At 43.0% G+C, this 17,389-nt stretch overlaps 1 long non-coding RNA gene across 1 annotated transcript in view; it reads right to left on the reverse strand.

Moving 5' to 3' along the window:
• Positions 1-17,389, reverse strand: part of LOC129333838 (uncharacterized) — a 33,877-nt gene that overhangs the window by 16,086 nt on the left and 402 nt on the right. The window lies entirely within an intron of this gene.

Raw genomic sequence — 17,389 nt, forward strand, 5'->3', positions numbered from 1 at the left:
TATTCGTTTTATTTGGCGTACCCCCAATAACTGCTACTGGCCCCTTTCCCTGTTCTTTGTGTTATGTGTGCATTTTTATTGAATTGTTTTTATACTTTAAATTTTAAAAAAATGTTTTAATATTTTAACATTCATTGAGTTGGGGATCCTATTTGGGTAGAAAGGGGGCATAAACCATTTTAAATTAAAATATTTAAACTGAAGGCCAATCCATAAAATTAATGGTTGGCTGGCAGACTTCCTGGCCTGAGGAGGAATGGGATAGAGAGAGTCACCAGCAGTGGGGTTTAACCTCCCCAAGTCTCATGGACAAGAGTCAGGGCTTTTTTTCTGGGGAAAGAGGTGGCGGAACTCAGTGGTGGAACTCAGGACCGCACAATGATGTCACTTTGGGTCCGCTGGAATAAGGGGGGAGTTTTTTAAAGTTTAAATTGCCCTCAGCAAAAATGGTCACATGGCCAGTGGCCCTGCCCCCTGATCTCCAGACAGAGGGGAATTTAGATTGCCCTCCGCGCTACCAAGCGGTGCGGAGGGCAATCTAAACTCCCCTCTGTCTGGAGATCAGGGGGCGGGGGCACTGGCCATGTGATCACTTTTAAGAGGTTCCGGAACTCCGTTCCACCGTGTTCCTGCTGAAAAAAAGCCCTGACAAGAGTGATAGAGTGGTTAGAATGTCAGGCTGGGATCTAGGAGTCCTGGGTTTGAATCCCCACTCTGCCAAAGAAGCTTGCTGGGTGACCTTGGGCTAGTCATACTCTTTCAGCCTGATCTACTTCACAGGTTGTTGTGAGGATAAAATGGAGTGTGGATAATGATATCAAAAGCCACTTTGGGTACCCATGGAGGAGTGGGGTATAAATATCTAAATAAATAAACTAGATTTTAGTCCTCCTGGATTATTTTCCAGACAGGGGTGGAGCAGAAGAAGGGCTGAAGAGGTGAAGAAAAGCAGCCAATTAGCATTTTTGAACAGCTGAAAGGCTATGAAAGGCTTATAAAAACACCAAGATCCTCTGCAGAAGTGCAGACTGCATAATTTCCTTCATCCAAAAGGAAACAACAGAAAACAACAACAACAACATTATACTTATACACTGCTCTTCTAAACAGATTAGAGCCCACTCAGAGCAGTGAACAAATTTCATTTAATTTATTAGATTTATATTCTGCCCTCCCCACGCCAGCAGGCTCAGGGCGGATTACAATTTACACACAAATTTAAAATTACATCAGACAATTCATACAGCTTAAAATTATAAATTGTAAAACATCCAAAAATTAAAACACACACACACACACACATATATACACACATACACAGTGGCACAATAAAATACACTATACATATGCACAGGGCACCACCCTAAAGCCATCACCAGAGCATTACAGAGGATATTCAACAGATGGAGGATGTCGCTAGTGGGGAGGGCGTGACCCATACTCGACCGGATAGGGGGGCTCCACCTAGCATCAACCATACGCCTGGCGGAACAGCTCCATCTTACAGGCTCGGCAGAAGGATAACAAGTCCTGCCAGCCCCTGGTCTCATTAGACAGAGTGTTCCACCAGGCTGGGGCCAGGACCGAAAAAGCCCTGGCCCTGGTCAATGCCAGGCGGGCCTCCCTGGGGCCAGGGATCTTCAACAGATATTTACCATTAGAGCAAAGTGTCCTCCTGGGGAGAGGCGGTCAGTGTTGTTATTATTCCCATAATACATCTGGAGAGCTGGGGCTGAGAGTTGTGGCTTACCCAAGGCCACCTGCTGAGCTCATGGCAGTAGAGGGATTTGAACCAGCAGAGTGCTTATTTGCAGCCCAACCACTTAGGAAGTAGGCTTTAGCAGTTCTGATTCTCCCACAGTGGTTCAACACCAAACTACCTAGCCAACGTGAAGTCTACAACAGTGAAGCACATTTAATAGTAGCTGTGGATGTAAATCAACAATAAACCACCAACAACACCACTGCTCCATATGACTTTCTCAAGAAACAGCTATTGCAAAAACCAGAACCAGATTCAACAAGATGCTGCATTTGAAAAGAACTGTAATGTCAGTTGGTATAACTGATTCCAGTCATAATTAATTCAGACCATATGTATTGCTAAACTATGATTTGATGAAATGTTTTTGTTCATCTAGCTATATATGTAAACTAATCACATAGTGATTTTAAAAATAGATAAAACTTTTCTCCTTGTTTCATCCTCCAACCTCCATGTGTTTTCTCACAATAGGGTTTTCTGTGATGTTTCACCCCGGCACACACATACACGTACCATGTTTTTTAAAAAGCTGAAATAATAGGGAGGGGGCTATGTGGACAAAAAACACCTAAGGCGTATGGGTCTAAATAACCTCAATAAAGTGAAAACTCTCATTTATCAATGCAACTGCTCCTGATGTTACGTTGATGTCACAGTAAGAATCATTCAGAAATATTTATACCTCTAGATTTTGAGTTTAAAAAAAGGTATCAGGGAGTCTGCAAGACTCCAGCTATCAGTGCTGTAAATTTATGCCTCGGTATTATATAAGTTATAAGTTCCAAGAATTTTTCAGGAAGGCATTTTTAGAAAAAGTCAACAGGGTTCTAAGTTTAATCTCTGAAAATTTTAGCCAGTTTTCTCCCCCCCCCCCGCATGTTGTTTGTTGTTCACTGTTTATGATTTATTTTTATTCTATTTATTTTATTGAATTTATATTCTGCTTTCCCTGCAAATGGACTCAGAGCGGATCACATAAAGGAATAAATACAGTAAAAACATGGTAGCATAAATTAAAAATCAATAAATAAAACCTATAGAAAACAGTCGCGACTACATTGCACATCCACCAGACATAGAACAAATCCGTGGGGCAGAGTGGCCAGCTACCAGATGAAAACAGGCTGGGGGGGGAACGCTCCCCCCCCTTGGCAGGAGGCTAGTTTTGGTGGTCTGCCCGTCTCAATCCCCATATACCTGGCAGAACATCACTGTCTTGCAGGCTCGGCAGAAAGATAACAAATCTGACTAGGCCCAGGTTTCCACAGACACAGTGTTCCACCAGGTTGGTGCCAGGGCCGAAAAAGCCCAGGCCCTGGCTGAGGCAAGGCGAACCTCCCTAGGGCCAGGGACCACCAGTAGATGCTTGTCTGCTGAACGGAGCAGCCTCCAGGGAACATATGGTGAGAGGTGGACCCACAGGTATGCTTGTCTCAGTCCACTGAGGGCTTTTAAGGTTAAGACCAGAACCTTGAACCTGATCTGGAATTCCACTGGAAGCCAGTGCAGCTGGCACAAAACTGGTGTTATATGTGCATTGTTTTCTAATTATCTAGTTTTATTGCATTGTTTATAGTATGTTTTACATTGTTTTTATTACATTGTTTTCTAATTCTTTCATCTGCCGTGAGTCTCAAGGAGAAAGGCAGACTATAAAGCAAGGAAGTAAATAAATAAGTACATAAAGTAGGTAAGCAAATAAATAAACCTGTGAGTAGTTTCTGTGCAACTGGGAGAAAATTTAATAGACCCAGCCATGTGCATGAAGCTGGACAGCCTGAGTCTTTCCCATGGACTCAGCAGCACTATTCTAGAAGGAAGGTACTTTGGGGGGGGGGGAATCCCTTGCAGAATTGAGAGGGGCACTGACGTATTTTCTTACTGGAGCTGAACCAGTTCTAAGGCAAGTGGATCTCAGGTGGTTCAGGAAACATCTAAAGGGTATCTTAATTAGAAATGGGCACGAACCGGAAAAAAATCAAACCGTGTGGTTTGTGGTTCATCAAATTTCACGAACCACAAACTTTCACGAACCTGCCCCTGGTTTGCAAACTGATTCATTTGGTTTGTGGAAAGGGCACATCCACGTCAGAAAATCATCACTTCCGGGTCAGCAGAAGGTCTGCAGGAAGTCCATCCCCTGTTGCCTAGGAAACAGATTGATCGGCACCAGGCTGTCTGCAGAGATGAACCAAAAAATGAACCAAACAAACCAGCCTAAAGTCCGTGGTGGTTCGTCAGAAGTGGGATCTAATGAACCGTTGGTTCGCGAACCATGAACCGGCCTGGTTCGTGCTTAATGGTTAGTATTTTGGTTTGTGCCCATCTGTAATCTTAATAGGAGTCTATTTCACCCCATTTCAAGTTAGTGAAGGGTTTTTTTTACAAGTACAGAAAGGTTGTATCAGACGGTGAACAGCAGACAAAGTGAGACTGTTAAACATCAGACATGATGGCAAGTGTCTAACACTAGCACAATTATGCTTAATCAGGTATTACAAAACATCTTCTCTTCTACAACCCCCACCCCATTTCACTTAGGATCCAGACTATTGCTTTGTTTCTTTTAAACAAAGAGCACTTTATATAACACTGTAGACCACCTTTGCTGACACAGCAATAACCTTACCAGGAGAGGCTGACACAGAGTTGGAAAGGAAAAAGCAAGCTGATTTTTGGTTCTTTTAATAACGCTAAACGTGGCTGAACAGTAATATTGGTATTTGTATGTGAAAGAGCTTTGGAGAGAGCCATTGTGCTGCAGTGTGGCCTAGTGTTAGACAAGGACCTGGGAAACCAAAAGGCCACTTGGCCATGAAGCACCCTTGGTGAACTCAGACCAGTCATTCTTGCTCAAAAACATTTATATGTTGCCTTTCCACCCAAATAGGGTCTCTGAGATGGTATTTATTTATTTGAAACATTTATACCTCACAGAGTTGCTATTGTGAGGATAAAAATGGAGGATGGGAGGGAACAAAGTAGAAGAACTGTATTTACCCAGTGAGCCTAGAGCAGCACTAAAGCTGGATACTGGGGATGGAAGGGTGGGCAGGTGGCAGGCCATGATCTGTGCATCTTCCAGTTGAAAATGGAAGCAACAACGTCTCTTTGGGACAACATTGGCCCCAAACACAGCCTTGTCCCTATGTTTGGGGCTGACCTGGTCCAAAAAGATGCTACCGCTTCCTGTTTCAACTGGAAGTGATGTCACTGGGGGGGCCCTCCTGAGCATGCACGGGCCATTTTGCCACTTACTCTTGGGTTCCTGGTCTGTGTCCTCCCCCCTTTCACCCCCACTGGCCAGGTGAGCAGGACTTGGAGTAGGATGGCTGGTCCCCTGGTGAGGGTGGGGATCCCCTGCTCTCAGTCTCCACCCCCACCCCGACTCACCTGGCCGGTGGGGGGAAAGGATGGGAATGGGCCACCCAGCTGCACGTCTGGTGTGGTGTAACGTCACTCCCAGGGTTCGAAGTTTGGTTATATGCACTCCCAGGAGTGATGTCATCACACAGCTCACAGGAGTCATGCTTTGTGCAGAGCTGATTTGTGCCCCAAACAGGTCAATTCTTTAAGAATCAGCCCGATGCAAAGCCCAGAAACAACTGGGAAAAATTACCACATTTACGTGTTTTTTCTAGGCCCTCATATACTGTGGTTACTTCCCAAAAGGGAAGTATGTGTGCACCCCCAGTGCCAGGGTTTCTGGCGCTGTGGCCACCGCCATGTGCGCGTGCACGTAGTGCGCGCGCACACCCCCGGACTGCGTGAGGATGTCAACATATGATGACATCATCATGCAGCAAAGCTGGGCCCATTGGCTGGCGGGTGGCTGGGACGCTGCATGGAGGCTGCCCGTGCTCTGCATGCCGCCCCAGCCTCCTGCCATGACTGGCCTGCGGCTGCTGTGCCCATCCAGCGGTGTGTGGCAGTGGTGGCATGGGGCTGGCCCGTGGGGCCTGCCTCACCATCTCAATGGTGGCGCTGGCCCTGTATGTGTGTTGCCAGGTTGTCTCAGCAGAGGGCAGGTGACAGGCACCTGCAGGCACCAGCAACATAATGACATCACTTCCAGGTACAAAGGGAATACCATTCAGTTGCCAGTAACTTAATGATGTTGCTGGCAAGGGCCTGTGGGTAATTTCTCCTTCTATTCCCCCCTGCTGGCTGCAGGGGCTTGGCAACCATAGGAGCAGAGGGAACAAGGGAGTCCATCTACCTGTGAAATACTCCTAAATTAGGAAATCAGGAGAGCTACATCTGTACTAACATACAAGGCAGAGTTAGGGATGGCATCTGGCCACTCCAAGCGCTCTCCTCTGGTACTATCCCTGCTGGGTTCCAAGTTTTAGGGCAAGGTGGATGATGAGGAGGGTAGTATGTCCACTTGAGCTCCAATGCAGACTGCAGACATGCTTGGTCTAAAAAGGTGCAGTGGGACTGCCAAAGTACCGTTTTAAACGCTTACAGTTGCAGGATTCCAATATTACGTTTAAATCAAGTTAGCAGCCCTCTGCATGCACAGTATTGCCATGCCAGCAGCATGTGCACCTGTGTTACGGTGTGGTAATGCTTGAACACAGAAAGGCTAGTGACCCAATTAAATATGACAAGGACTGCATGGTATAGGTTTTTTTGTACACCCACAAGCACTTTTAAAAGCTTGCACGTGACCTAGTTATTCAGGCATAAGAACCCCCACTGTAGACATGGGGAAAGTTCACAAATTAGGCTAAAGTTTTTAATGCATCACACTTTGGGACTTAGACTTTTCAAGTTTATATTTTATTCTTAAGCAAGAGGAAAAAGAATGATTTGGATTTGCAAGTTAGAAAGGTTCTTGCTTAATATTCTCGATTATTTCAAATTTGCAAAATGGCTGTGTAAGCTTTTTAGAGCTGTCTCTAATTACACAGTACATTGTTTTGTGAGTTGGGCATTGTAGCCCACTTCTAATATTCACAGAATTGCACTATCCTTTTCTGTTGCCAACAGGCATTTGGTTAATTGCTGTTAGCAACAGTCATATTTGATCACATGGGGTCTCTTTGAGTGTGCTTCACTTAGGTTAGGTGGCGACTGGGAAGGGCTCACCGTCAACTGTCAGCCACTAATTAATGACTAATCCTGCAGAGTGAAATTCCCACACATCATCAAGGCTTCGTTTGATGACTTTCCCAATTAGCATCACAACACACTGAATGTTTTGAACAGTGTGTGCATGTTTTTCTTTCCCTTCTTAGCAAATGTAGATTAATCCAGTTTGGTTATATGCACAAGTTTATTGCCTAGAAATTCTTGACAGGGACCAAACCAGTAAAATCTGCACGAAGTGCCCATATTCAAGTTAGCAGTGTTTGTTGCAGATTGTAGAAGGCTTGTTAGGTTAGTCTTTTCCAGAGAACACTATCACCCTTAAAATGTAACAGGTACAATTCTTAGCACAGTTACTACCCTTTAAGCTATTGACATGAATGGACTTAGACTAGAGTAATTCTGCATAGGATAGCAGAAAGCCAGCATGGTGCATCTGTTAGAGTGTCACACTAGGATCTGGGAGGTGCAGATTCAAATTCCCACTCTGTCTTGGAAGCTTGCTGGTTGACCTTGGGCTAGTCACATCCTTCCCACTCTCTTATAAGGACTCCTTTTTTCACTCCTCGTATCTGATGAAGATAGCTCTGACCCTCGAAAGTTCATACCCTGGAAATCTAGTTGGACTTTAAGGCGCTACTGGACACGAATCTTGCTTTTCTACTACAGACTAACACAGCTACCCACCTGAAACTCTCAGTCTAGTGTACCTCACAGGGTTCTTGTGAGTATAAAACGGAGGAGAGCAGCACAATATGAGCCCCTTCAGGCCCCCCTTGGGGAGAAAGGCACAGTTTAGATGAAATGAATGAATGAATGAATTGCACTACTAGTATGCAATATGTTTCTGAGATACAGAGCCCAGTTCATCAGATGCAATTGTGGTTTGTTGTGGTTCTGTTGGCTCATTCAGTGAAAGATAATCCTGCCAAGATGCTGTTCAGAAGCCTTCAAACAGCTCCAACCCGTCATGACATGGGAATGCAGCAAACTGAGGTTTCTTTCTTTTCTGGTAACTGGGATTCTTAACCGAGCTTCAACTCTGGTTTGTCCATGATGTCTGAAGTAGTTCTGTGTCTTTCTTTTGCATTCTCTCTCATCCAAACATTGTTCATGTGGGAGATACTTCAGAAGAGAAATCATATGCAACTAGTATAGATTTTATTTTATATTAGAAGATGGGTTTAAAACAACTGAAGATTCATGGGCAAAAATGCTCTTAGCTGTCTGAAGTGTTGACTGTGCCATTTCTCTGTAAAGATTCAGGGTGTACAACTGACTGGTCCTTGCTTTGCTGTACATTCCACAGCAATCATTGCTGTACAATCAGCCTTGTACTTTCAATCAAATGTGTCAGTTTTATAAATACAATTTGGCTCTTTTAATATCTTTTTTAAACAGACTACCGTGGCTACTCTTGAGTCATTACCTAACCATGACAGTGCTGTTGGTCACCTCTGCAAGCTGCCAGTACGGTGTAGTGGTTAGACTAGGATCTGGGACATCCAGGTTCAAATCCCCATTGCCATGAAAATTCACTGGTGAATTTGGAATAGTCAGTCTCTTGCTCATCTTGACCTGTTTCACATGGTTATTGTAATTATGAGGATACAATGGAGGCCTGGAGAACAATTTTTTAAGCTGCTTGGGTCCCTATTGGGCAGAAAAGTGGGGTATAAATATCTACATAAATAAAAACTACGCTCTACTTTGTCTTAGAAGCAAGCCCCAGTGATATGAAAGGCTCTTACTCTCAAGTAAAGCTGTTTAGAATGGCAGCCTTTGAGCCACATTTCTGTACTATAGATTTAAACTGGTAGACTTATACTTCTCCTGAGGGAACAAGTAATTGAATGCGGAAGGGCTGAGGAACTCAGAGAGGTTTCTCAGCATGGTCTCCCTTTCAATTTATAGATCCAAAGAAATACACAACAATTACAAAGGTATAAAAACAATGGAACTTCAGAGGTGCCCACAGTGACCTGGACTCCTAGCACAGACTTAGAGTCTTTCCCCTTCACTGTTGCTAGCAGAATTCACCTGCACAAATTAGAAGTCATTTTCTTGGATGGATTCCCAGGACCAAGTTCTATTGATCCAAAGCCAACTGAAATAGATCAAGGCAGAAAACATCCACTCGGTCTAACCAGTCTTTGGAGCAGACTATCTGTAGACATCACACACTTCTTACTTCAGAATACATGAATTACTTTGTTTGCTGCTCTGTGAAGTGGTTAGAAGGCAATAGGGACAATATTATCTTACTGAGTGTGTATATAGCACTTATAAGGGGGAGTAGGCCAGGGTGGTTGGTGGTGCTATTAGCGCCCCTCTTTAAGCCCATTTTCTTGGAAAACAATGTATAATATATAATGAAATAATGTAAAAGAAAAGGGCAAGATCTGATGATGCTTGGGGGGTGGGGGGCGCAGACAGAAGTTGTAAACAGCCATGAAGAACCATGCTCACATGCGCAAATTCCAAGTGACTGATCTAACTAGAGTCTGTACTGGAAACAAGCACATGTCTTTCCTGCCTATACTGCTGCTGACAGCCAGTGTGGTGTAGTGGTTAGTGTGTTGGACTAGGTTCAAATCTTCACTCTGCCGTGATGCTTGTATTTATTTTATTTATTTTTATTTACGTCATTTATAGTCCACCTTTCTCACTGAGACTCAAGGCGGATTACACAGTATAAGATTAATACAATCAGTATCAAGTAAGTACATTTCAATACAATACCATAAGGTAAACATATACAAGTTTGACCTCAAGCTAGTCACTCCAGCTCGCTCTGGTTATTGTGAAGATAAAACAGAGGAGCAGAGAACTATGTAAGCTGCCCTCAGCTCCTTAGAGGAACGTGGGTTAGAAATGTACTAAAGGATTAAAAAGACCTCAAACATACTTAACAGATTGTAGTACAGAATATCCTGATGTTTTTGGACAGCTGGTAGCAAAATTTGTTAATGAAGTTAAACAGTGCATCTCTGCTCAAGAAAAAGCAGTCCCAGAGTCCACCCATCACCATTATGCTTACCACCCAACCCATGTTTCTTCTGCGGCCTTATCTACACCATCTCTCTTTTTTCTCTCTGCCTGGCTTCATTTCCCATTTATATGCCACCCAGGAAGCTTATCTTCCCAGATGGCTGAAATAATATTCAACCGGGCCCACAGGCACTTTGACTTCTGAACTTAGTGTCAGGCTTTTGTTAACAGTGGCTGGAAAGCAATTTCTGAGAAAATTATAACCAGGCCCTTTTAAAAGGGTTGTCTTAAAGGATCAAACAATGTCTGCTACCATGCTTCATTCACTTGAGCATACCGATTTAGTCTTGCCTGAGAAAGTTCCAGAATTTCTTCCATCAGAGGAGGTTTTACCAACAGACAGCTTGCATGGTTCATACCGGCTACTTAGACATCTTTCACTGTCAGTTTTAGTGTTGTGATAGGGCCACAGACAGAGCGCATGCTTTGCATGCACGCCAATGTAAAAAAATCTCCCTGTATGTAGAAAGCTAGTACACCAAGTCAGCCATGCCTTCTGCAAAGTGTCCACCTGAAACCTTTTAAATGCTGGAGCACTTTCAAATAAACAAATCCCTCTGAGTCTGAAATGATACAGTTAGTCAGCTTAACCTACTCCACAGAGTTGGTGTGAGAATAAAATGGGGGAGGGCACAGGGTAGAACCACCCAGTTGCTTGGTAGAAGGGCAGAGTAATGAAAAACATTATTAAAAGAAAAGAAGATGAAAGGCTAGGTGATCACAGATGCTGGATTCACTGCCAAACATTAGCTAGACACTATAATCTTTAAATAAGTCATCACATGATTGATTAAATGCATGCCAATTAGCGTCTAAAAGCCTTTAATCAGTGGACAGCCTCAAGGTAGGATTGGTAATATTGTTCCTATGTGTATGTATATTTTTCTGCATCCTCTCTTAACATAAAAGAATTCTAGAACCAAGTTCTTAAAGAGTCCATATGCCTTAAAGATATACAGAACTAGAAGTCATACTTGTGAGATGCTACATTAATTTCTCTACCCAAGTTCTGGTAATGGTATTCTAATGTGGCCCAGATAGTACAACTTGTACTGGCTTATCATTATTATAGAGAAAGTAAGATTATTGCAATCAATGTGGCACATGTATCTATATGCCTATGCACCACATTGACTGTAAGATTGGTATTGAGTCTTGTGCTAATCCTGGTTACATTTCTAATGTTTTATCTTTTTTGCTTGCATACATTCTTATTTTATGATGATTCCAATTCAATTGCTAATTTTGAATCACTTGAGAGATTATTGTGGGATACAAATCCAGAGGAATTAGCTGTGTTAGTCTGTAGTAGCAAAATAGAAGAGTCCAGTAGCACCTTTAAGACTAACCAACTTTACTGTATCATAAGCTTTCGTGAACCACAGTTCTCTTCGTCAGATCCATGGAAGGTATGAAGAAACTGGTCATATATATATATATATAGGTGGTGAGGGGATGGGGGAGTAGATGAATCTGTAGTTTCTGATAATGGGATCAGTTTGCTTCTGATAATGAAATCAGTTACTTCTGGTAATGAGATAACCATTCATAGTCTCTATTCAATCCAAGTCTGACTGAGTCAAATTTACATATGAATTCCAATTCAGCAGCTTCCAGTTGGATTTTGTTTTTGAAAGCTTTCTGTTGAACTATGGTGACCTTTAAGTCCTTGATGGAATGTCCTGGTAGATTAAAGTGTTCTCCCACTGGTTTATGGATGTTGCCATTTTTAATGTCAGATTTGTGTTCATTTATTCTTTTGCACAGAGGTTGGCTGTTTTGTCCAATGTACAGAGCAGATGGACATTGTTGGCACATGAGGGCATATATCACGCTGGAGGATGAGCAGCTGTTAAGAGCCAGAGATACTGTAGTTGACACCATTGGGTCCTGTAATCGTATTTCCTGGGTATATATGAGGGCAGAGTTGGCATCTGGGTCTGTTGCAGGGTCCGGTACCTGTGTTGGTGACTCTGCTAGCTGATTCATGGTTGTGAGAAATCGTTTAAGGTGGGGGGCTGTCTGTAGGCAAGGAGAGGTCTTCCACCCAGGGCTTGTGAGAGAGAGGCATCGTTTTCCAGGATGGGTTGTAGATCACTGATGATATGTTGGATAGGTTTGAGCTGGGAACTATAGGTGACAACCAGTGGTGTTCTGTTGTTAGTTCCTTTAGGTTTGTCCTGGAGCAGCCTGTTTCTGGGTACTAGTCTGGCCCTGTCGATTTGTTTCCTCACTTCATTTGGTGGGTACTGTAGCCCCAAAAATGCTTGTTGTAATTCTCTTAAGTGGGAGTCCCGATCAAGAGCATTGGAGTAGATACGATTGTAACATTAGGCTTGGCTGTAGATGATCGACCGAGCGGTATGTTTAGGGTGGTAGCTGGAGGCATGTAGATATGAGTATCAGTCGGTGGGTTTCTGGTATAAGGTGGTATTTATCTGTTCATTATGTAGTTGTACAGTGGTGTCCAGGAAGTGTACCTGTTGTGTAGAGTGGTCCCGGCTTAGGTTGATAGTAGGGTGAAAATTGTTGAAGTCCTGATGAAATCTCTCAAGGGCTTCCTTCCCACGGGTCCAAATGATGCAGATGTCATCCAAGAATCTTAAGTGCAGGAGCGGTTTCAGTGGATGGGAGCTGAGGAAGCGTTGCTCCAAGTCTGCCATGAATATGTTAGCATATTGTGGTGCCATGCGTGTGCCCATGGCTGTGCTGTTAACCTGTCACCAAATTTGAAGTAATTGTGAGTACAAAGTGGCAAAGTTCAGTGGCGAGGTGTGCTGTGGTTTTGTCTGGGATAATATTCCTAATGGCTTGCAGTCCATCTGCATGTGGGATATTGGTGTACAGAGCCTCCACATCCATGGTTGCTAGGATGGTGTCATCTGGTAGATTGTCAATGGACTGTATTTTCCTGAGAAAGTCAGTGGTGTCCCGTAAACAGCTGGGTGTGCTGGTGGCATAGGGCCTGATGGTAGAGTCCATTATCTCCTGAGACTTCTACTGTGATAGTACCAATTCCTGAAACAATGGGGTGTCCTGGGTTACCTGGTTTGTGGATTTTGGGCAGTAGGTAGAATGTTCCTGGCCGTGGTTCCTGGGGTGTGCCCATATGGATACGTTCTTGTATGTCCATGGGGAGTGGACATTTAATATTTTATTGAATTCTCTTTTGTATTGCTCCATAAGGTCAGAAGGTAGTGTTTTATAGAATGTTGTGTTAGAGAGCTGTCTCTCTTTGCATTAGCTGACCTGTTATGTCCCTTTGCTGCATATCATAGGAGAGGAATATTAACACTCACTGCACATTCTCAGGCAATGATAAGCCCTAGAGCTTTTAGGCAGGGTGAGGGTGAATGCTGCTTAATAACTGTGCAGTCTGAACATATTAACCTGCTTCTTTAACTGTCCAAAGCTCTGAGTTGCTTTGTCAACAAACAATGAGTGTACTAAAGGACTTGCTTCCTTATTCCAGTACAAAAGGCTAACAGGCTCAAAACTAACAGGTTTATTTACACTCTCCACAATTCCTCCTCTGCCTTCATTAAAAAAAAATCTAGGTATCTTTGTTCATTGTTCATTTTGTTTTTGCCATAACAGATTAACTTAGTCTGATACGGTTCTAGCCTACAGATGTTTTGAAGATACACACATTATTTATTTTAGTTAAACAAGAGCTTTTTTATCTAATGGCTGTGGATGAGAATGATAAGGCTCTTAAGATTTACCATGCAATCCTGACCAGAGTTACACTCTTCTAAATCCGCTGAGGTCAATAGGTTTATAAGGGCATAACTCTTCTTAGGATTGCAGTGAAATCTCAATTTCTTTAGCTCCCAGCATCAGCAGTAGCCCAATGGGCTTGGATGGCTTGGATGTGTTTCTTTTTATCTAGTTTGCTTCCAAATTCCTTAATTCTTGATTGTATTTGGTTTGACACATGTGGACTCCGAAAAGCAATGAAGTAAAGGAATAGCTATAAGCATACTTATTAGGAAGTTCTATGGGAATCACCATGATTTATTTCTGAATAAACGTTTTAGGACTGGTCTGAAAGTCAAGCGATAGATAATTCTGTAAGGATGCTCTGAGATAGAATGATATCTCAAGTCTAATCAAGTCTAATCTCCCACTTCAAAAAGCAGGAGTCCCACACAAAGCTTTTCTTCCTGCCCCGTAATATAATCCAGACCACCGGCAAAGAACAGGAGTGAATGTATGAACATATGAAGATGCCTTAAACAAAGTCAGGCCATTCCTGAGTTGGGGCTTTTCAGTTCAAGAAAAAAAGATAAGTGGGGGGGGCATGCTGTTCATTTACAGAAGTAACTGACAACTGATGTCAGGCCTGCCTCCCCTCCACAGGACTCATATAAACATAAGAAACTGCCTTTTACTATAATAGTAGAGTCCAGTAGCACCTATAAGACTAACCAACTTTAGTCTTTAGTCTCAAAAGCATAAGCTTTTGAGAACCACAGCTCTCTTCGTCAGATGCATGGAGGGTATGAAGAAACTGGCCAGAGATATATAAGTGATGAGGGGAGGGGGGAAAGGGTCAGAGAGCGAGGGCCATGTAAATGTAAATCACCCTCTGGATCTATGCCTTTTACTAGGCATTGATTCTTCTGGCTCAATATTGTATGCTGTGGCTGGCAGCTGCTCCCCAGGGTCTCAGGCAGACAAGGTTTTTCTCTACATCTGCCGCTTGATTGTCCTTTTAAATGGGAATACAAGGTATGCAATAAACATAGTATAGGATAGACAAGAAATTCAGCCCCAGGATACATCCCCCCCATTCCTCACCCTAATGAGCCTAGAAAACCCTCCCTAAATGGTAAAAGATGACTGCAATTTTTAACATACAGGAAGGATTAAGAATAAGTGCTACCTGTTGCAAAATTAGCAGCTGGCTTTGCATCTGGGTCTCCTAGGTGGAATCTGGCACAACAGCCAACAATGACACAAGCACAAAGACATGGTCCCCCCTCCCCTGCTAAGACAATAGGCAGTTCAACATCTGTTCTGCTGTGCTTGTTAACAGCAAGTACAAAATGCAAACCATTAACCTCTTTCATCCCATAGATTTGTTGTAGCAGTTCCCATAACACATAATTTTAAGCACTTATAATTTGTAACCTTCGTTAAGCCCTGTTTGAATACCTTACTCTCTGTCCTCAGCTGGCAGGTCCAAACATTGCTACTAATAGTTTGCATAGAAGCAAAATATGCACCCATGAAGTAAACTGATCTGAAAACTACTGCCTTTCACCTTGGTTCCTTTCAGCAAAAATAATGCCATAGCAGAATTACAGCTGTTATGCAAACAAGCTTACCGAAGTGAAAGTATGAGAAATGGTTGTGGACGGGAACAGTAAATAAAACTTGTGCAGACTGTTCTTGTGCAAATTTACTTAAAAGCAAGATATACTGTGTTGGATGGGGCTTCCTCTTACCTAAATATATATATAAAAATGCAACTGTAAGTTCTAGATTCAAGTCCTAGGCTTTTGAGTGGAGGGATAAGGCTTTGAGCTATCTCTGTACTTGCTTGGTGAAAAGATGTTTAGTTTACTTTACAGTTGGTTCAGTGGCAAATATACAAAAAAAGTTACAGAGACTAGCAATTATCTGGAAAAAAATGGAAGTTGTACTGGACTTTCTTGATTTTTAACTTCATCTATGTATTAGTTCAGGTTAAGTATTCAAACTGTTAACTGCATCCTACATGTCAATTTGTTTAGGATTAGGGTTTTAGGCCCAACTCCACTTCTTTGGAAATATGTTTAACCGAAGTCAATGGAACTTAATGTGAAATACAACATGTTTTGAACTAAGGTTCCATAGAACACAAGAACCTCTTTGGAACAGAATACCAAGAGTTCACCAGCCCAACATTATTTCTTTAACCGTAACTAGCGAGAAGCCATGAAAACTCACACGCTAGGTATAAAGGTGTTGATGGCTTTCCACTGTCTCCAATACTGGATACTACAAGCAATAGGAAAGAGCAAGAGTCCAGTAGCACTTATAAGACTAACAACATTTGTGGTATGAGCTTTCGTGAGTCACAGCTCACTTCTTCAGATACAAGATATTCTTCTGGATACTTCAAGGAAGACTGCCTCCAACAATGTCAGTTCCATGTAGTTATCTACATGGCTAACAGCCATTGGTTGATCTATCATCTACGATATTGTCTACTGCTTTGATAAAACCATGCAGCCATAGCCACATCTTATGTTGGCATAATTATGTGAGCTTCATTACAAACAACTCCATAAAAGTTCCTAGCCCACAAAAATGTTTCACCACCCCTTCTAATTTATTTATTTAAAATATTTATTAGCTGTTTTTCCTCAAAAGGTGCTCAAGATGCCATGTAAACTAATTTTCAATAATTTGCGACACAGTAGCAGCCTAAAAAGAAGAGCACTTTCTCATCAAATTTACAAAAGCTTTCATCCCAACTCATTTGGAGGCAAGGAGGGAAGCTTTTCCCTACAGATGAGAAGGCAAGAACAAGTCTGAATTACTTGCTAGCCTGCCAGATGGCCACCTAAGACAGCTAGGCGCTAAATAACCTTTCTTTGCTGACCGGTATGAAAACTTTTCACAAGCAGGTGACCTACTCTTCATGAAGGTGATCAAATGCAGAATATGAGAAATACACTAGGCATTCCTCAGAAAATATTTAACCCACATTCATCACTCACAACAAGCAACAAAATATATGGGACAAATATATTTTGATTCTCAAAAGCTCATACCCTGGAAATCTGGTTGATCTTTAAGATGCTACTGGGCCTAAATTTTGCTCTTCTACTACAGACCAACACAGCTACCCACCTGAAACTATTTTCAGCCCTCTTAACTCAGAAGATTGTAAGGGGAGGTAGAAAAAAACGGCTGGTTTCCTTTCGTTTGCCCTACCCGCTACTATCTAAAGAACTCAAAGCAAGCAAAACTGTACAAAAGGTGCTTTACAGCTGAGCAGAAGTCAACAGGAATCCTTTACGGCCTGTAAATCCTGTTGCCACAAGTTAAAAAACAACAACACGAGGAAGGCGATGTATGGAAGAGCAACCCAGTTGTGGAAGAAAGGTGACTTGGGCTGCCCATTTCCGCCACTAGGCTCCTGTTTTATAGGTCCGTTGGTTTCTCTGCTGCGTCTTGGCGGCAATTTCTCTTCCTTCCCGGAGTTGCAGCAAGGTGAAGCTGGCGGAGGTGGTGGGCGACTGCTGGGTGCTTTGAAAGCAGTTCCAAGTCGAGGCTGAAAGAGGCGCTCCCCCAACTCTGTCCCAGACGTCTCCTTTCCCGCCACCTCTACGTTATACTTCCTCTCAGCATCCCCAGCCAGCTCCTGCAGGTAGGCCCTGCCCCGCGCCGGCTCTCCCCCTCCGCGCCCCCGCCCTGCCCGCCGCTCTCCTTCCACCAGGCCCTCTCCGCTTTCTCCACAGTGGCGAGCAGAGTTCGCAGAGA

This window comes from Eublepharis macularius, chromosome 7, assembly GCF_028583425.1.
Source record: "Eublepharis macularius isolate TG4126 chromosome 7, MPM_Emac_v1.0, whole genome shotgun sequence".
Taxonomy (NCBI): domain Eukaryota; kingdom Metazoa; phylum Chordata; class Lepidosauria; order Squamata; family Eublepharidae; genus Eublepharis; species Eublepharis macularius.